This window comes from Vipera berus (genome assembly GCF_964194415.1).
Source record: "Vipera berus genome assembly, chromosome: 3".
Lineage (NCBI taxonomy): Eukaryota > Metazoa > Chordata > Lepidosauria > Squamata > Viperidae > Vipera > Vipera berus.
Window position 1 is genome coordinate 182,269,731 of NC_138204.1, and position 22,426 is coordinate 182,292,156.

Sequence of the window (22,426 nt, forward strand, 5' to 3'; positions counted from 1 at the left end):
TCAGAGGATCCCTGTCTTCCTGAGCCAATTGGTACATTTAGAATTTTAGGCACATGAAGATTGTTCCACTATTACTGAGTGCAAAACTATGAATTAGCAATCTGAAACAAATTAGAAACAAACAAACATTTTGATAGGTTCTTTGCTGCAAGACTTTGCCTTTTAAAGATGCACTAGCTTGTTTGTTGGCAAGTTTGTGAAATTTATTTCACTGTTTTTGAGCAAATAGATTTGATAAACTGGCTCTATCCAAAATATTTCTTAAAAATCCATTTTGAATTTAGTGTTCTTTTTTTGTAGACAACTGAGTTTTTGTTTTCTTTCATCAGATGTCTATGATTCCCTATCAAACTGTGAAACTGCAAAATATTTACCTATGCTCAATACCATGGTTAGAATGCAGTACTGCAGGCTAACTCATTGCTCACTCCAAGTTCAATTCTGAGCAGCTCAAGGTTGACTCAGCCTTCTGAGATCAATAAACTGGGAACCCAGACTGTTGGGACCAATATGCTGACTGTAATTGCTACAAGAAATCCTATTAAGTTGATCCAAACTTTGAACTTACCCCCCCTCAAAAGCTGGAGGGTAGGAATTGCGAATACCTCCAGGGAGAGTTCCAGAAAAAGGGGCTACTAATGACATGAATGTACTTCGTGGACTTCTAAGGGAGGGAGGGAGGGAGAGAGGTGAAGAAAGAGAGAGACTGAAGTGGCTTACAATGACCAAATTGAGAAGGCAAATTCTATTCTGACAAGGCATTGCTTGATATAAACTACTAGTATTATATTATGTAGTGCTTTAAAAACAACAATTCAGCAACTTATAAATATGTGTTATCCTTCATTTGTTGGATTGATTCACCAGCACTCTAGCTGATCCATTCCCTACCAGCTGTTACCTTCCATCTCTAGAGGCAACCCCACGTAAGGTAGGACCATAGTTGGTGAACCAGCCAAACCTTCCATGTGCTGTTCAAAACTGTCCAGGAAGAGAATAACCCAACCCAAAATAATTACTGGGATCACTATTGTTAGGGTGCCATCTGAATAATGCCATCTGAATAACAATTCCATCTTGAATGGATTTAAATAAGCTTATTTTACATTATTTAGATCCTCACAGCTCCAAGCACTGATTCAGGGTTTCAACAGTATTGCTAGGGTGGCAAGGTAAGGCTGAATGTTATCAGGATATTCTTGTATGGTGGATATAGAAAGTCTATAAACCCTTGTTGAAATGCTGAGTAAAAAATGTAAAAATATCAGACCAAGATAATAAATCGCTTCAGATTTTTTCTGTCTATAACATAACACATAAGCTGTAGAATTCAATTGCAAAACAAACTGAAATCTTTTAGAGGGAAAAAATAATTAAAAATTTAACATGGTTGCATAAGTGTGCACATCCTTAAACTAATACTTTCTTGAAGCATGTTTTGATTTTATGACAGCATTCAGTCTTTTGGGGTAGGAGACTATCAGCATGGCACGTTTTGCCTTTGGAATCTTTGTTATTGTTCCTTGCAAAAGTTCTTCCAAACTGTCAGAATTGCAAGGGCATCTCTTATGCACAGTCCTCTTCAGCTCACCCCACAGATTCTCAGTTGGATTGAAGACTGGGCTCTGGCTAGACCATTCCAAAACTTTGATCATCTTCTGGGGAGGCCATTTTGTTTTTATGGAGGTATGCTTTGAGCTGTTGTCATGTTGAAAGGTAAAATTCCTCATCTTCAGCATTTTAGCAAGTTTTGTGCCAAAATTAACTGATATTTGGACTGTCATAATTCTCTCCACCTTGACTAAAAGCTAAAGCTTGTTCTACTGAAGAAAAGCAGCCCCAAAGCATAATGCTGCCACCACCATGCTTCACTGTGGGTATAGTGTAGTTTTGGTGATGCACAATGCTGTTTATGCGCCAAACATACTTTTGGGAATTATGGCAAAAAAGTTATATTTTGATCTCATAAGACCGTAACATATTTTCCCACATTCTTTTATCATATGTGATGTAAGTATTTGCAAAATGTAACTGGGCTTGGATGTTTTCTTCGTTAGAAAAGGCTTTTGCATTGACACCCTACCCCACAGTCTAGACATATGGGAGAGTGTTGTCACATGTAATACAACCAGTACTCCTTGTTGTAGACCTCTTGGACTAATTTTCTTCTTTGTTTTTTTAAACAATTTTGGAGGCATATCCAGTTTTTGGTAGTATCACTGTTTGGGCATCCACTTGTTGATGTCTTCACTATGTCCAGAGGGTTTGGAATCAAACCTTGATCCGTATTGCGCATGCCCAAGATGGCGGACGTGCTCGGCTGAGCCCCGCAAGGAGCTCCAGCGATTTTGGCGACCCTGGAGTCCACAGAGGTGCTTTCGCCCTCTCTGTTGGGGCCGGAGCGGAATGGATAAGCAGATGGCTGTTGCTGCTGCTTTTTATAGCGGCATTGCCCTCCGTACCTGATATTGGCTCCGTGAGTTCCAGCGATCTTCGGAGGGGCCTGGTTGGGCCCGGAAAGCCCGGAAGACCCCGGAGGAGCCGTGGCTTGTGGCGGCTCCGGTCAGCTGATTTTTGGGGCCGTTGGAGCCGGTCAGCTGATTTTCGGGGCCGTTGGAGAGCGTTTGGAATGGGGCTTGAGTGGCGGAACGGCGGAGGAACGGCAGCGACGTCTGGAGCAGCTGGCGGGGGAGGGCTCCATGGCTCCTTTGGTACTCCGTCGGCCGGTGCTGGACTCGCTTGTCACCTGACCCGTTACTGACACGGAAAAGAACTTTTGCAGCTGGGTCATCTTTTTACTTTATCATTTAGCAGGCTTTTATGCCTTTGGCCAGTAGCTGCTAATTCCTCCTGTCTTCCGTGCCCCAAAAGACTCAGAAGGACCCAGGTGTTGAGTCACTGTGAGAGAGTGGCTCAGATGTACCACCTGCTACCCCCCTTAGAGGTGGTATGCCTTATCCTGGATGTGTATTCCATGCCGCCTCCTGGATCAGGACTGTGACTGTTATGAGAGGATGGTGGCCAACCTGTTCGGAGGTTGCCCGGCTCGAGTGGCAGTGAAGCTGGTTTGGCGGACTGGATACCTACCTACCTTCTGACTTTAGATCCTCCTTATCAATCATGGGGTTGCCTTTGCTGGACCTGCATGGACAATTATGGCTCGCCTATACTACACTAGCACGGACTTATTCGCTCTCAGGTGTGCCCCCCCTTCCTGGGTGCGACCCGCCTGCTTCTTTACTTCTCCTCTTGATGAAGGGCCCAACTGTTGGGACCCTGAGAGATGGTTGGCCAGGGATAGGAGCCTCCGATATAAATCTAAGAAGAGGCTCCTGGTTTGTTTTTTATCGAAATATTTTATAGGGTTAGGAAGGGGGGAAGGTTTGCAGTTTTGGTTGGATTTTGGGGCGTGTCCACCAACCGCTGTTCAGGCCAGGCTTGGGATAGATCACGGCGGGACGGGACTTGGGCTGGTTGCCTCCAGGGCCCCGGAGCGGGGTGTGGGATTATCTATTCCCACAACGTTAGGGAATGGCAGCAGGCGTTCGAACAGAGGGCCGTATCAACATCCGGGAGTGCGTCCCCGCTGTCTTCAAGTGGTGATGTGCTCCGACCCTCTGGTTTCGTCCCGTGGTTCCGGGAACGAGGATGAGCAGACACCTGAGCTCAGGCTTGTGTATTTTAATGCCAGGTCCGTAGTCAATAAGGCCCCCTTCATCCGTGATTTGGTTGAGGAGGAGCGTGCGGACCTGGGTTGCATTACAGAGACCTGGTTGGGCCCAGAGGGAGGTGTCCCTCTGGTTATTTGCCCACCAGCTTTCCGGGTGCTTCACGAGCCTCGGGCTCAGGGTAGGGGCAGGGGTGTGGTGGTAGTTGTGAGGGAGACCTTATGTCCGCGGGAGGCCACCGTTGTCCAAATAGCTGGGTGTGAGTCTCTCCTCCTGAGATGTGGCCCTAGGGCTCAGTTGGGCTTGCTGCTGGTGTACCTTTCGCCTAGTCGCGTAGCAGCAGCCCTGCCTGAGCTTCTCAACATCCTCTCGGGGTTGGTGATTGAGTTCCCCAAATTTATGATTTTGGGTGACTTCAATCTACCATCCCTGGAGGGATTATCTGAGTTAGCTCGGGAGTTCATGGCTTCCATGATGGCCATGGACCTGATGCAAGTAATTCAGGGCCCGACTCATGGGGGGGGTCACACGCTCAATTTGATTTTTCTATCTGGACAGTGGTTAGATGATCTGGGTGGGGGTTTCCCAATTGTTATGCCCGTCATGGACCGATCATCATCTCCTGCGGCTGGTCTTGTTTTGCCACTCCCCGTCGTGGGGTCGTTGAACCAACAAGATGGTTCCGCCCTAGGTGCTTAATGGATCCTGAGCGATTCCAGGCCGCGCTTGGGTCCCCACCTGCCGCCTTCGCTCACAGCTCGGCCGATGCCCTAGTGGAAGCCTGGGAAAAGGCAACCACGGAGGCACTCGACCGAGCTGTACCCATGCGGCCCCTGACCCGGTGCAGATCCCAGTGGGCTCCATGGTTCTCTGTGGAACTCCGGGAGATGAAGCGTTGGAGACGGGGCCTAGAGAGCTGTTGGAGGTCCAGCTGGTCTGAATCCGACCGATTGCGGCTAAGGTCCTCTACGAGGTCTTATCTCGCGGCGATGAGGACGGCAAGGTCTAATTACTTTGCCGCCCTCATCGCATCCACAGATAACCTCCCGGCCGCCCTGTTTAGGGTGACCCGCTCCCTCCTTAATCAGGAGGTGAGGGAGGAGCCCTTACAGGGTCGTGCCGAGGAGTTTAGCCATCTGTCGGACAAAATCGCTCGGATCCGGACCGGTTTGGACTCCGACTGGGCAGAGTCTGACGGTGAGGACATGGGTGGTCTTGGCGATGTCATCTGGGAGGAGTTCGATCCTGTGACTCTGGAAGATGTGGACAGGATTATGGGGAAGCTGAGCTCCACCACATGTTTATTGGACCTGTGCCCCTCCTGGCTGGTTTATGCGGCTCGGGAGGGGACACGAGGCTGGCTCCAAGCAGTGATAACTGCTTGAGAGAGGGTAGCTTTCCTGCCACCTTGAAGGAGGCGGTGGTGAGACCCCTCCTCAAGAAGCCTGCCCTGGACCCAGCTGTTTTAGACAACTATCATCCGGTCTCCAACCTTCACTTTCTTGTGAAGGTTGTTGAGAGCGTGGTGGCGCATCAGCTCCCTTTGTTCCTGGAGGAAGCTGATTATCTGGACCCGTACCAATCGGGCTTCAGGCCCGGGTACAGCACAGAGACGGCATTGGTCGCGCTGGTGAATGATCTCTGGCGGGCTCGGGACAGGGGTTGTTCCTCTGTCCTAGTCCTATTAGACCTCTCAGTGGCTTTTGATACCATCGACCACGGTATCTTGCTGCAGCGTCTCAGGGGGTTGGGAGTGGGAGGCACTGTTCTTCAGTGGTTCTCTTCCTACCTCCTGGGACGTTCACAGTCGGTGTTGGCAGGGGGGCAGAGGTCGACCTCGAGGCCTCTCGTTTGTGGAGTCCCTCAGGGGTCGGTCCTCTCGCCTCTCCTGTTCAACATCTATATGAAGCCTCTGGGTGAGATCATTCATGGCTTTGGAGGTGGTTATCATCAGTACGCTGATGATACCCAGCTTTTTATTTCGACCCCAAACCACCCCAGTGATGCCCTCGACGTGATGTCCTGTTGCCTGGAGGCGGTTCGGGTCTGGATGGGGAGGAACAGGCTTCGTCTCAACCCCGACAAGACTGAGTGGTTGTATGTGCTGGCATCTCGGGAAATTCAGATTACTCCATCTCTAATTATGGGGGGTGTTATTACCCCCAGTAGATAGGGCTCGCAACTTGAGTGTCCTCCTAGATTCGCAACTCTCCTTGGAAGATCATATAGGAGCTGTGACTAGGGGGGCCTTTGCCCAGGTTTACCTGGTGCGCCAGTTGTGGCCCTATCTGGACCGGGATGCCTTGCGTAGTCACTCATGCGCTCGTGACCTCTCGTTTAGACTACTGCAATGCTCTCTACATGGGGCTGCCCTTGACGACTACTCGGAGGCTTCAGCTGGTGCAGAATGCGGCCGCGCAAGTGGTGGTGGGGGTTTCCCGATACTCCCATGTAACACCTCTACTCCGCGAGCTGCATTGGCTTCCGGTTGCCCTCCGGGTGAGATTCAAGGTGCTGGCGATGGCCTATAAAGCCCTAAATGGCATGGGTCCGGATTACTTACGGGAGCACCTGCTGCCGGCATCAACTTCCCTTCGTCCAGTGCGCTCCCACAGAGAGGGCCTCCTCAGGGTGCCGTCGGTCAGAGAGTGTCGACTGGCGGCCCCCAGGGGGAGGGCGTTCTCTGTGGGCACGCCAGACCTTTGGAACCGTTTACCGGTTTAGCTCCGGATGGCTCCTGACCTTCGCTCCTTCCGCCGTGACCTAAAAACTTACTTATTTGAACAAGCTGGCCTGGTCTGATGGGTTTGGGGTGTTTTAATATTAATTTTATTATTTTTACTGTAATTGGGCTACAACGTTTAATTCTTTTTAACTTTTGTACATTGTATTTCTATTGTATTTATTGCCCTGTACACCGCCCTGAGTCCTTCGGGAGAAGGGCGGTATAGAAATTAAATTATTATTATTATTATTATTATTATTATTATTATTATTATTATTATTATTATTATTATTATTATTATTATTATTATTATTATTATGTTCCATGGTATATCCAATGCCTTGAAGCATTTTTTTTGTACCCTTCTCCTGACTGATACCTTAGAATGAGATCCCTTTGATGCTTTGTAAGCTCTTTGCAGACCATGCATTTTGCTGTAAGAGACAACTGAGTAAATGCCAAAAAAATCCTTCTGGAACCGTTGACCTTCACATGGGCTTAATCAGTCATTTTAATTGATGGCAGGTGTGTACTGACTATTTAGCATCAGTTTTAATATGACTGGTTAAATCTGAACACAGCCATATCTCTACTTATAAGAGAGTGTAAACACTTATGCAGCTATGTTTTTCTGTTTTTTATTATGTTTTTCCCTAAAAGATTTCAGTTTGTTTTTCAATTGAATTGTAGTTTATACATTATATTAAAAGTGGAAAGAATTCTGAAGTGATTTACCTTGATCTGATTTTTTTACATCTCAAAAACCTGGCATTTTAATGGGTGTGTGTAGACTTTCTATATGCATGTTCTATATGTATGTATGTTCTTCTGGAGTTCACAACATATCCTTACAACATATCCTCACTTAACATACAAAAGCAGATATTAAGCAAAATATACAGAACTAAAACCCTTTCAGCAACTGATATTGTTACCAATACAATACTGAGTTTACTGGAACAGCCAAACCTCAAATGAAAGAAAGCTGAATAGCAACTGTTCCATATAGGTAGTCCTCAACTTACAGCTGGTCACGTAACTCTTAGACATTATGATGTACTTGAAGAAAGTTTCTTATACATTTCCTTGAAGTTATAATTGCTTCACCATCCCTATTGGTTACAGCATCTCACAATCACATTTTGCAACCTTTTGCTTCTTTTCCAGCAAAAGCCATCCACTGGATAACCTACATTTGTAGTTACCAACATGTGAATCCCTTAATGACCAAATGACTTGCTTAATAACATTGTAAAAATGGTCATAAAATCAAATCCAGTCACATGGCGACTTGACTTATGATTGCAATGATGTATAAACAAAATTCTGGGCTCAATTGTGGCTGTAAGTTAATGATTACCTAAATGTGTTACATTTGTTGTGCAATTCTTACACAAGTAAACTGTATCAGTAGTGTAAACGAGAAACCTGGAAACTTAATCTTGGGACAAGAGATACACAGAAGTAATAGAATATATCAATTCTCAAACATTAGACAATGTACAAAACCCATAGGTATTTCAGAGCACATATAAAATACTTTTGTGTATGAATATAGCATAATCTCAACTGATGATTTCTAATCAAACTATTAGCAAGCCATGTAGAAGAAATACTGGGATGGACTGGAGCACAATGATAGATTATTATTTAAAAAATATGAACAACTCTTTGCTCAATACATCGTCAAATGCATAAATATTAAATTAACTAATTTCATAAAGAAGATACTCATTGTTTTCACTATGAATGCCAAGTCAGCTGCAATATAACACCAAGCTGACAGATAAACAGAGCTAGAAAATTAAGTTTTCTGATAGCCAAAAGAAATCTGGCTTTCATCCAGGAATCAGTGTCATTATTTGACTCTGTATTTAATTAGCACCAGTTACTGTCAAGCAGTCACTGGGGTAGTTCTTTCACTATCTTCACTCAGCTACTGGAAAAAAATCTGCCTTCATCTAGTCATTTTTAGATGGCAAAGATTGTTGCCAGTTTTTCACATTACCCATTCTTCCAGGTACTATAATACCATACAGCAGAAGATAAGCAATAACAGTCAGAATCCTGTATATCAAAACACATACTTGAAAACACTGTTATTCATAAAATTAAAATATCATTTTCTAAAAATCCTAATACTGATGTGCAAAAAAAGTGTAAGCTTTAAATATCTACTTTAGGCTGGTTCAAGTTTGATCTTTTTTTAATGGAATACTTTATATATCAGAAAATCTCATGGTGGGATTTTTTTTACACACTGCTTTTAATACTACTTTCAGATTCAAAAATAATGGGAAACAGGCAAAACATAGACTTGTGCCTACTGAGGCCAATGTGCTTTATATACTGTTTTATATGTCATAAAAGGTAAAGGTAAAGGTTCCCCCGCACATGCGTGCTAGTCGTTTCCGACTGTAGGGGCCGGTGCTCATCTCCGTTTCAAAGCCGAAGAGTCAGCGCTTGTCCGAGGACGTCTCCGTGGTCATGTGGCCGGCATGACTAGACGCCAAAGGTCATGTGGCTGGCATGACTAGATGCCAAAGGCGCACGGAACGCTGTTACCTTCCCACCGTAGTGGTCCCTATTTTTCTACTTGCATTTTTTACGTGCTTTCGAACTGCTAGGTTGGCAGAAGCTGGGACGAGTAACAGGCGCTCACTCTGCTATGCAGCACTCGGGATTCGACCCGCCAAACTGCCGACCTTCTGATCGACAAGCTCAGCGTCCTAACACAAAGCCACCGCGTCCCTACTTTATATGTCATAGCTAACCATGTTTACATTTAATGGGAAGGCAATGATGGTTCAAATTTAAAGACTGAGTAAGTTTAATATAGCAACAGAACCCATAAGAAAAAGAGTAAGGTAGGGGAGCATCCCATCACTGATGGGATCAGAAAGCCAGTGTGCTTTGACAAGACAAAATCCTACCACAGCAGTCTAAAAATTTGTTATAGTAAATGTGAAAAGGCTAAACAATTCCTGTATGCGTATGCTACTACTCCTTTGAAGCTTTTTATTCAACCATAAGCCTGCATGAATCTTACCTTTGCTGATCTTACCTTGTTTTTTTAAGTACAGCTGGAAAAATAAATACAGTGAGGGAAAAAATTATTTGATCCCCTGCTGATTTTGTACATTTGCCCACTGACAAAAAATGATTGTAATGGTAGGTTTATTTTAACAGCAAGAGACAGAATAACAACAACAAATCCAGAAAAACGCATTTCAAACTAGTTATAAATTGATTTGCAGTATTTGACCTCTTCGCAAAACATGACGTAGTACTGCTAGCAAAACCTTGTTGGCAATCACAAAGGTCAGATGTTTCTTGTAGTTGGTCACCAGGTTTGCACACATCTCAAAAGGGATTTTGTCCCACTCCTCTTTGCAGTTCCTCTCCAAGTCATTAAGGTTTCGGGACTGACGTTTGGCAGCTCGAACCTTCCAACTCCCTCCACAGATTTTCTATGGGATTAAGGTCTGGAGACTGGCTAGGCCACTCCAGGACCTTAATGTGCTTCTTCTTGAGCCACTCCTTTGTTCCCTTGGCTGTGTGTTTTGGGTCGTTGCCATGCTGGAATACCCATCCATGACCCATTTTCAATGACCTGGCTGAGGGAAGGAGGTTCTCACCCAAGAGTTGATGGTACATGGCCCCGTCCATTGTCCCTTTGATGAGGTAAAGTTGTCCTGACCCCTTAGCAGAAAAACACCCCAAAGCATAATGTTTCCACCTTCGTTTTGATAGTGGGGATGGTGTTCTTGAGGTCATAGGCAGCATTCCTCCTCCTCCAAACACGGCGAGTTGAATTGATGCCAAAGAGCTTGATTTTGGTCTCATCTGACCACAACACTTTTACCCATTTCTCCTCTGAATCATTCAGATGTTCATTGGCAAACTTCAGACGGGTCTGTACATGTGCTTTCTTGAGCATGAGGACCTTGCGAGCGCTGCAGGATTTCAGTCCTTCACGGCGTAGTGTGTTACCAATTGTTTTCTTGGTGACTATGGTTCCAGCTGCCTTGAGATCATTGACAAGATCATCCTGTGTAGTTCTGGGCTGATTCCTCACTGTTCTCATGATCATTGAAACTCCACAAGGTGAGATCGTTACCTGTATAAAAGACACCTGGGAGCCAGAAAGCTTGCTGATTGATAGGGGATCAAATACTTATTGCACTCATTAAAATGCAAATCAATTTATATTTTTTTTGAATTGCGTTTTCTGGATTTTTTTGTTGTTATTCTGTCTCTCACTGTTAACATAAACCTACCATTACAATCATTTCTTTGTCAGTGGGCAAATGTACAAAATCAGCAGGGGATCAAATAATTTTTCCCCTCACTATAGTTTGGAAAAGTGATGGAAAATTCTATACCAGGCATGGTGGTGGTAGACATTGGCCTCTAGTTAGATAGGCAGTAGCTATTTCTAACTAAACCAAGTCATTCTGTCAAGCCACATACGTTTATGTAAAGGGAAATTATGCGATTGCAAACAAAAATAATCTGACTATATTTGAACTGAGTTACAAATAGAGTTACTGTCTATTGTTCATTTTATATTTTGTCCCTGATTTACTCTTAATCCATCAGATATAACCCCATAACAAGAGCATTATCTTTGAAAAAAGGGAGGTATATTTTTCATGCAGTTCATGGTCTGCCTGCAGTTTTAAAGATTTATAATTTAAAAAAAAAGATCAGAAACAAAACTGAAATTGTAAGACTTTCAGAATGAGGCCTCATTATATAAACTCAAAATACAATTTTGAGGAAGCCAATGCAAGCTTTTAAAAAAGCACCTCACTTCAATAAAGCTGCCAACAAAGCATACCTTGATGCTGTTGTCAGACTTCCAGTCCAACAGGCAGGACTGGAACCAATTAGCCAAGCTCACACAATACAAGACTTTCTGATAAGTTATTTGTACTGAAAAAAAGATTCAAAGCCATAATGAAATATACCTAATGATTGCTATGTTTGAAGACCAATATCTATGAAATAGGCTATCCACCCCTTCTTTGGTGTGAAATGGTTGGTTTTCATCTGTCCCTTGTTTTTGCAATTTGCTCCCATGTTACTTTTTACTGCTTGTGTAAGAACTAACTCTTACACCTGCTTTGCAAAGCAACAGCAGTTTTTTTTACTGCTAAGACCAAAACAAAATAATTGTAATATTTTGAATTCTGTTTCAGGGTTCCTTCTTAGAGCTTCCATTACAGAAAACAACTGACAGGAACTTTCTTTGGCAAGAGATGGTAAGAGAAGGATAACGGCTGCATCATTAGGGTCTCAAGACTGGATATCTTCACCTCAGGCCCCGCAAGGTGAGGAAAGGTAGCCAGTCCCATTCCCAAAGATTTCCTAAGTGAGAGAGTCCAAACATGTAGGAAATCTGTTTCAAGGCCTGCTTTTCAATAGGACTTAGCTAATAAGTCTTTTTAATATGTGAACATATGAAGCCTCTTTTCAACAGAAAAAAGAATCTAGATGAGAATGAAAACACAACATGAATTATTTTTGTGCTTCATTCCTGATAATGATAATAAAGATAACTTACCAGACTCAATGAGGCAGTTAAATCAGTATTGGTTGAATATTTGAAAACTTCAATCTTCAGATACATCTCAAGCCTGCTATAAACAAACAAACAGACAATAAACATTAATACTGAATTCTATTGCTTATTTTATATTGCCACATTATTTTTTTATCACTCTAAAGCAGCGGTCCCCAACCTTTGTGGCTTGGCGGCCCGGCGGGATAGGGGAACTTGCACCATGAGAGCAGTGGGGTGGCATGCATGCATGAGTGCCAGCCTGCCACTCCACAAGGCACAGTTGCAAATAAACCCCGGCCTGGTAGTGGACGGTGGCCCAGAGGTTAGAGCGCCCTACTCTAAAGTACTCTAAAATGATCCTTTTCTTGATAATTTAAGCCACCATTTCTAAAGAACAATATTCTTTTTTAATGTTTTTTGTGTGGAAATCAGATTTACATGTAAAGAAATTTTAGCTTTAAAAAGCCAACCAGATAAAACACTTTATGACATCAAAAAGTTAAATATCCTTCAGTACAGAATATCTGGAAAATTTAGTATGATAAATATTGATGAAAACAAAGAACATAGTTTCTTACTATTAAAGGTAAGTTCCTGTAATCACAGCATTTAGCAACAATTTTTAGTATTCAAATCATTACTGCATGAAATACCTACAGATTATTTTATTTTTCAGAAGAAAATTGTAGCAGACTTGTGATTTTTTTAAAAAGTGATCTTATGGGCACTAAAGCTAAAACTGTATTTTAAAAATAGCTAAAAATTCATGAAGTTTCAGTAATTTCCTATTAGCTATTTAAAAAAAAAATACTGGTGTCTTCTCCAATTTTTCAATAGATAATACAAGTTATTTTTTTTTTAAAAAATATGACTTTCTAAAATTTATATTTAATTGGAGATTCTACAGAATATCAGAGAGGATATATTGATAATCCTCCCATGGCACAATGGCTTCAACCCAAGTAACCAAGAAAAAAAGTTATATTCTGTTCCTCATATGAAAAGGTGCATATAGTAAGACATGAACCAAAGGAAAAAAGGTTAAATCTATGTTTTTCTAACATAAAGCACACAAAAATCATTCCATGTGCAGAAGCTAGCCTTCATGTGCAGAAATATGACATCTAACAAAACATTAGAATCAGTAAGTACAATCAACTGAAGAACTAATTAAGAAAATTTTAGAGTGTGCAGAAATGTATAGACTGACTTTAAAGATAAAAGAAAAAAATGTATTTTAGAACATGGGATAATTTTTATCAATGGCTAGAAAAACGAGTTAGAGAGAAAGGAATGTGATACAGTCATGGCCGAAATTGTTGGCACCCCAGAAATTTTTCCAGAAAATCAAGTATTTCTCACAGAAAAGTATTGCAGGAACACATGTTTTGCTATACACAGGTTTATTCCCTTTGTGTGTATTGGAACACAACAAAAAAGGGGGGGGGGAAAGCAAATTGGACATAATGTCAAACAAAACTCCAAAAATGGGCTGGACAAAATTATTGGCACCCTTAACTTAATATTTGGTTGCACACCCTTTGGAAAAAATAACTGAAATCAGTCACTTCCTATAACCATCAATAAGCTTCTTATAGCTCTCACCCGGAATTTTGGACCACTCTTCCTTTGCAAACTGCTCCAGGTCTCTCTTATTGGAAGGGCACCTTTTCCCAACAGCAATTTTAAGATCTTTCCACAGGTGTTCAATGGGATTCAGATCTGGACTCATTGCTGGCCACTTCAGAACTCTCCAGCGCTTTCTTGCCATCCATTTCTGGGTGCTTTTTGATGTATGTTTGGGGCCATTGTCCTGCTGGAAGACCCAAGATCTCGGATGCAAACCCAGCTTTCTGACACTGGGCTCTACAGTGCGACCCAAAATCCTTTGGTAATCCTCAGATTTCATGATGCCTTGCACAAATTCAAGGCACCCAGTGCCAGAGGCAGCAAAACAACCCCAAAACATCATTGAACGTCCACCACATTTCACTGAAGGTACTGTGTTCTTTTCTTTGTAGGCCTCATTTCGTTTTCGGTAAACAGTAGAATGATGTGCTTTACCAAAAAGCTCTATCTTGGTCTCATCTGTCCACAAGACGTTTTCCCAGAAGGATTTTGGCTTACTCAAGTACATTTTGGCAAACTGTAATCTTGCTTTTTTATGTCTCTGTGTCAGCAGTGGGGTCCTCCTGGGTCTCCTGCCATAGCGTTTCATTTCATTTAAATGTCGACGGATAGTTCGCGCTGACACTGATGTTCCCTGAGCCTGCAGGACAGCTTGCCTTCCTTTGGAACTTGTTTGGGGCTGCTTATCCACCATCCGGACTATCCTGCGTTGCAACCTTTCATCAATTTTCTCTTCCGTCCACGACCAGGGAGATTAGCTACAGTGCCATGGGTTGCAAACTTCTTGATAATGTTGCGCACTGTGGACAAAGGCAAATCTAGATCTCTGAAGATGGACTTGTAACCTTGAGATTGTTGATATTTGTCCACAATTTTGGTTCTCAAGTCCTCAGACGGTTCTCTTCTCCTCTTTCTGTTGTCCATGCTTAGTGTGGCACACACAGACACACAATGCAAAGACTAAGTGCACTTCTCTCCTTTTTATCTGCTTTCAGGTGTGATTTTTATATTGCCCACACCTGTTACTTGCCCCACGTGAGTTTAAAGGAGCATCACATGCTTGAAAGAATCTTGTTTATCCATAATTTTGAAAGGATGCCAATAATTTTGTCCAGCCCATTTTTGGAGTTTTGTTTGACATTATGTCCAATTTGCTTTTTTTCCTCCCTTTTTTGTTGTGTTCCAATACACACAAAGGGAATAAACCTGTGTATAGCAAAACATGTGTTCCTGCAATACTTTTCTGTGAGAAATACTTGATTTTCTGGAAAAATTTCTGGGGCGCCAACAATTTCGGCCATGACTGTATGTAACATTGAATATACACTAGTAAGAAGAAGACTATTGAGTGATTAATCAACATATTGTTTATGGTAATTTTTTTAAATACATGAACCCAGACAACATGCTGTTTGCTAAATATTAAGAATGTTATTTTAAAAAGTTCTCACCCTAACCCCAACCCCTATAAAAATTATATATAGTAAAGTTAAAGGTTCCCCCGCACATGCATGCTAGTCGTTTCCAACTCTAGGGGCCGGTGCTCATCTCCGTTTCAAAGCCAAAGAGCCAGCATTTGTCCGAGGACGACTCCGTGGTCATGTGGCCAGCATGACTAGACGCCAAAGGCGCACGGAACGCTGTTACCTTCCTACCGTAGTGGTCCCTATTTTTCTACTTGCATTTTTACATGCTTTCGAACTGCTAGGTTGGAAGAAGCTGGGATGAGTAACAGGCACTCACTCTGTTATGCGGCACTTGGGATTTGACCCGCCAAACTGCCGACCATCTGATCGACAAGCTCAGCGTCCTAACCCACTGAGCCACCGCATCCCTATAAAAAAATATATATATACATACATATATATGCATATACACATACATATATACACATACATACATACATATATATGCTAGAAAGTACAAAATCTTCAAAGTTCGGGGTATGTAAAAACAGCTGTTTATTGTTAAAAACAACCGTTTGTTATACAAACAACTATCTATTGCCTCAGCTTTTGTCGATCCCCTGCCAACATCCTCAGAATGAAAGCTGGAAGTTGGAGTCTGCTGTTTTTGCGCTCTGCTCATCGAATGCGTAATAGGTCTATCCACTCTAGCTGACCATAATTACACTTGTCCGCATTACAGTCTTACTGTCCTTTCTCTTCCCATTGCTCCCTTCCTTGCCTGTTCTATTTTGCTCGCCCCAGTCAATCCTGTCTTCTTTGGCTGCGTCCCGTCCACTGGTGTACATGCAGATCTTGCCTCCCCTCCTCTCATCCCTGTCACCTCCGCCCATCCTGCTCGCACTCAGTTGTTTGGAGTTGTTGCTGGATCGTCCTCCGATTCCCCCCTCCCGTAATTCCCGTGAGTTGTTGTAGGCTCCGGTCTGGCAGTGTGCACATCACCCCCTCATTGCAGATCCGTCGTTCCTCTCTAGCTCCCGGGTAGGCCATGTCGGTGCACTCATCGTGCTTGTATGTTGTCCTTCCCTTGCCTGCTCCTTGCTGTTCATCCCAATTGATCTTGTCTTTGCTGGTTGCATTCTGCCTGTTTGAGTGTGTGCGGGTCGTGACACCCCCTCCCCTCACTCCATTCGCACTTGACTGTTGGAAGTTGTTGTTCCTCTCATCTTGTAGCTCTGGTGGATCGTTGTGTATCCTGGTTTACCTATCCTGGAGTTCGAGGATTTTGTATTTTCTAACATAAATATGCCTGAGATTCGTATTGGATGGATGGATGGATGAATGGATGATCATTTTAAATACTTGAATCCCAGGTGTAAACATTTAGAAAACTAATACAGCTACTGAACTCCGGGATACAAAAGAGCCTTTTAATCACCGAGCTTTTGTCAACCTCCTGTTGACATCATCAGAGTAAGGGCTAAAGTTGGGAAGAACCTACATATATACCTGTGTGACAGTTTAACTCTCAGGTTATAGAACATGTTATTGGCCCGCCCACCCCCCCGCTCTCCCACATTCAGCTGCACTAGTTCCAGTTCAGCCATACAAGCCAGCTTCCATTTAGATCTTGACATCTTTCCTCCCTCCAGCTGTTTGGTGTGTCCATTGTGTTGCGTGCGGCCACTCGGTGTCATTGCTGGACCATCACTCATGCTGTCTCGTTTGATAAAAAATATCTTTGGCTGTTTCCATCATCAAATTTTGCATATTTTTTTAAAAAATAAAAAAGTAATATATGCATTATTTTCCTCTCATTAATTTTTGCAGCTCACTTCCATATATTTGGTATCAACTATCAATAGATTTTTTCAAAAAGTTGCCTGAGTGTTTAACTGTTCAGCATTCCGAAATGTTTTAGTGCTATGTTTATAGGTTGCTTAATAGGAGACTACTAGGAAAGACCAAGGAATATATTAGATATGAAAGTTTAAATAAATGGGTTCAACTGCTGCAGAAGTTTTTACTCCTCCCAATATTGAACTTTTATGTATTTTATAAATAACTCAAAGTAGCAAATGTATTTTTTCCTCCTCCTATTTTCCTCAGAATAACAATCAAAGAGGTGAGTGCCTGGCACAAAGTCAACCAGCCAGTTTTCATACCTAAGGTAGAATGAGAACTCACAGATTTCTGGTTTCTAGATGCCAACTCCCTCTTATATATCACCCTAGAACAGACATGTCAAACTTGCGATGCCACGTGACGTCGTGCAACGTATCGGGACGGTTTTGCCATTGCCAGCAATAGGGTAGGCATGGCTTCCACGTGACGTGTCCGGCCCACGGGCCAGCAGTTTGACACCCCTGCCCTAGAACCTGTATTTGTGAATGGACAGTATATTAAAATCAAACAAAACAAATTTATAACAAAGAACCAATTATAGTAATTCCCCAGATATATATATTTTGTTTTCACTTCATGTTTTCACTCTATGTTAGAACAGAATAGAATAGAGCTGGAAGACCTTAGAGGTCTTCTAGTCCAGCCCCCTGGTCAAGCAGGAGAACCTATACCATCTCAGGCAGGTCTAGTCTCTTCTTGAAAATCTCCAGTGATGAAGCACCCACGATTTCTGTTGTTCTATAATTATTGATTTTATTCTTTTCCAAAACTCACAGATATTTCATTTTCAGTGATAGAAATGTACTAAATGTGCACATTTCTGCCATATGCCAATAATTATTCTCAAATTGGAATAGAGAATTAAATATTATATAGAAGTATCTTAAGATACTTTTTAGGATATAAAAGAAATCATTATGACAATGGAATGCAAATTTTGTAAAAATTAAAAATAATTAAAAATAATGTTATTAAAAATATTAAAGATTTATACCACTGCTTAGCATACACACACACACATATATATATTGAAAACAATTTATGCATATTAATTTATATAAATTTATATTTATATAAGTTCCTTCTGACCCTTTATATTCAATCCAGCAATTTAATGTTTCAATGAAGGAGAATATGTATAGCTTAGGGTTGATATGAGGGGTCCTTGGTACTCTCTGAACTTGGTTGATTCCACATGGAATCAGTGTAGCACAAAAGCTAACTCAAGGCCTTCAAAACATCCCAAGCAAACCAAAAGATCCAGCAGCCCCAGAAGGAAAATCAGGAGTCATCTACATACAGTATAGTGCAGTGGTGGCGAACCTTTTAGAGACCGAGTGCCCAAACTGCAACCCAAAACCCACATATGTATCGTCGGGTGCCGGATGGGCGTGGCCCATTGGGTGGGCGTGGCCCATTGGGTGGGCGTCACTGCAGTGGTAACGGCAGACTGGGTGGGACTAAAAAGTTCAATCAATCAATTCCAACTTTGGTGAGATCTTTTTTTTCCTGCGAGAAGTTGAGATTGATTGATTGAACCTTTTTTTTGCACATGGCGGCAGAGGCCTAAGTGAAAAGGTTTTATAAAACCCAGCTGAAGGCCTAGGACCGGGGCGACGGCACGCATGCGCACAGAGAGGGCTCTGCGTGCTACCTGTGGCACACGTGCTATACAGTTGCAAGAAAAAGTATGTGAACCCTTTGGGATTACGTGGAGTTTTGCATTGGCCATAAAATGCGCTCTAAACGTCATGTAAGTCACAACAATAGAAAAACACAGTCTGCTTAAAATAATACTACACAAACATTAGCTGTTGTCATGTTTTAATTGAACATAAGATGGAAACATTCACAGTGCAGGGTAGAAAAAGTATGTGAACCTTTGGACTTAATAACTGGTTGACCCTCCTTTGGCAGCAATAACCTCAACCAAACGTTTCCTGTAGTTGCAGATCAGACCTGCACAACGATCTGGAGTAATTTTGGACCACTCCTCTTCACAAAACTGTTTCAGTGTAGCAATATTCTTGGGATGTCTGGTGTGAATCGCTCTCTTAAGGTCATGCCACAGCATTTCAATCGGGTTGAGGTCAGGACTCTGACTGGGCCACTCCAAAAGGCTTATTTTGTTCTGTTGAAGCCATTGTTTTGTTGAATTACTTGTATGCTTTGGGTCATTGTCCTGTTGCATCACCCATCCTCTGCGGAGCTTCAGTTGGCGGACAGATGGTCGTACGTTTTCCTGCAAAATGTCCTGATAAACTCTGGAATTCATTTTCCCATCAATGACAACAATCCGTCCAGGCCCTGAGGCAGCAAAGCAGCCCCAAATCATGATGCTCCCTCCGCCATGTTTTACAGTGGGGATGAGGTTTTGATGTTGGTGTGCTGTGCCTTTTTTTCTCCACACATAGTGTTGTGTGTTTTTCCCCAACAACTCAATTTTGGTTTCATCTGTCCACAGTATAGTTTGCCAGTAGTGCTGTGGGACATCCAGGTGATCTTTTGCAAACTTCAAACTTGCTGCAATATTTTTTTTGGACAGCAATGGCTTCCTCCGTGGTGTCCTCCCATGTACTCCATTCTTGTTTAATGTTTTCCTTATTGTAGATGTGTCAACAAAAATGTTAGCATGTGCCAGAGATTTCTGTAGGTCTTTAGCTGACACTAGGATTCTTCTTTACCTCATTAAGCATTATGCGCTGTGCTCTTGCAGTCATTTTTACAGGACGATCACGCCTAGGGAGAGTAGCAACAGTGCTAAACTTTCTCCATTTGTAGACAGTCTGTCTTACTGTGGACACATGAACATCAAGGCTTTTGGAGATACTTTTGTAACCCTTTCCAGCTTCATGCAAGTCAACAATTCTTGATCGTAGGTCTTCTGAGAGCTCTTTTCTGCGAGGCATGGTTCACATCAGACAGTGCTTCTTGAGACCAGTAAACCCAAAACAGGTGTGTGTTTTTAAAGGGCAGGACAGCTGTCAGCAACACATCCAATATCATCACACTGATTGGAGTCAAGGTTGGCTCACTCCTGGCTCCACTTAGCTCTTGGAGAAGTCTTTAGGCTAGGGGTTCACATACTTTTTCCACCCTGCACTGTGAATGTTTCCATCTTATGTTCAATTAAAACATGAGAACAGCTAATGTTTGTGTAGTATGATTTTAAGTAGACTGTGTTTTTCTATTGTTGTGACTTACATGATGTTTAGAGTGCATTTTATGGCCAATTCATGCAAAACTCCACGTAATCCCAAAGGGTTCACATACTTTTTCTTGCAACTGTAGGTTCGCCACCACGGGTATAGTGAATGCAACAACCACTATGTAGGACAAACAGGCAGAAGACTTGCAGAACACATCCATGAACACCTACTAGCAGTCAGAAGATAGGTGAAAGCTCTTTAATTTCACAACATATGGACAGACGTAACCATAGTTTCAATTGGGAAACTGGGACAGGCCTAGACCAAGCCAATTCCAAAAATGCTAGGGAATTTCTAGAAGCCTGGCACTCTGACAAATCAGCCATAACAATATCTATGGAATATGCAAAAGAGACATTCAACAAGCCAAAAAAGGAACAAAAAGACCTAAGCATCTCTCCACAAGCAATCAGCATCCAGATGAGAATAGATTACCTCCAAGATTTAACATAAGACCAACAATCAAGTAAACAGTACCTCAATGAAGAAACTGCCAAAGAAGTCAACAGTAAACAATCCAATTAAAGTACTTCTAAAACCGGTAAGAATGACAGAGCAAAACAGTAGAATATAAACTGAGAGCAAACCCCACTCCTTACTAGCACTGACCCTGCTGCCTTAGTTTGGGGAATCTGCAATAAAACAACCTATTTCAGAGATCACCAAAGAACCCTCAATATAATGTCTAAAACAGACATGTCAAACACAAGGCCCGGGGGCCGGATCCGGCCCACAAAGTGGTTTCATGTGGCCCGCAAAGCCATCCTGGAAACAGTGAGGGAATGGCCCCCACTGCCTTGGCACTTGCCCCGGTCCCATCTCCTTCTGCCAGAGACCCTCAGATCTGTCCCACTCCTTCCCAGGCCCCTATAGGCACCCTTGATGTGAACAATGTAGAGCTGGCCATGCCCACCCAGTAGGCCATACGCACTCTAGCCACACCCACCCAGCAGGTCACGCCCACCCTGGCCACACTCACCCGGCCCCCTGAGGGAAACCACAATGCTGATGCGGCCCTCAATGAAATTGAGTTTGACACCCCTGGTCTAAAATATATATATTTTATATTAAAAACATTATTTTAAAGATAGGCTGCTTACATGTCACATACTGCATGAGCAAAATGTTACAAGCTTCATAGTCAGATGACATAAACTTCTTTCAATGGGAGAAAAAAGGAGATGGAACTGCAGCTGACTACACACAGTCCTCAACTTACAACAATTTGTTTAGTGACTATTCAAAGTTACAGTGGCACTGAAAAAATAACCTATCACTGTTTTTCACACTTACAACCATTGCAGCATTCCCATAGTCACGTAATCAAAACTTGGATGCTTTGCAACTAACTTATATAGTGAGGGGAAAAAGTATTTATTGATCCCCTGCTGATTTTGTTCATTTGTCCACTGACAAAGAAATGATCAGTCTATAATTTTAATGGTAGGTTTAACAGTGAGAGACAGAATAACAAAAAATCCAGAAAAACGCATTTCAAACAAGTTATAAATTGATTTGCATTTTAATGAGTGAAATAAGTATTTGATCCTCTATCAATCTATATAGTGAGGGGGGAAAGTATTGATCCCCTGCTGATTTTGTACATTTGTCCACTGACAAAAGAAATGATCAGTTTATAATTTCAATGGTAGGTTTAACAGTGAGACAGAATAACAGAAAAATCTAGAAAAATGCATTTCAAACAAGTTATAAATTGATTTGCATTTTAATAAGCGAAATAAGTATTTAATCCTCTATCAATCAACAAGATTTCTGGCTCCCAGGTGCCTTTTATACAAGTAATGAGCTGCGACTAGGAGCACTCTCTTAAAGGGAATGCTCCTAATCTCGGCTTCTTACCTGTATAAAAGACACTTGTCCACAGAAGCAATCAATCAATCAATCAATCAATCAATCAATCAGATTCCAAACTCTCCACCATGGCTAAGACCAAAGAGCTGTCCAAGGACATCAAGGACAAGATGGTAGGCCTACACAAGGCTGGAATGAACTACAAGGCTATCGCCAAGCAGCTTGATGAGAAGATAACAATAATTGGTGTGATTATTCGCAAATGGAAGAAACACAAAATAACTGTCAATCTCTCTCAGTCTGGGGCTTCATGCAGGATCTTACCTCGTGGAGTTTCAATGAACATGAGAACGGTGAGGAATCAGCCCAGAACTACATGGGATGATCTTGTCAATGATCTCAAGGCAGCTGGGACCATAGTCACCAAGAAAACAATTGGTAACACACTATGTCATGAAGGACTGAAATCCTGCAGCGCGCGCAAGGTCCCCATGCTCAAGAAA

General features: G+C 42.4%; 1 protein-coding gene across 3 annotated transcripts in view; it reads right to left on the reverse strand.

The window, feature by feature from the left end:
* Window positions 1-22,426, reverse strand: part of NCOA2 (nuclear receptor coactivator 2) — a 152,323-nt gene that overhangs the window by 122,547 nt on the left and 7,350 nt on the right. For 2 of the 3 annotated variants that reach the window (XM_081323501.1, XM_081323500.1), the window contains exon 2: window positions 11,963-12,038. The gene's annotated coding sequence lies outside the window, so the exon portion shown is untranslated. The remainder of the gene's footprint in view (window positions 1-11,962; window positions 12,039-22,426) is intronic. The other variant, XM_081323502.1, reaches the window with a different exon arrangement.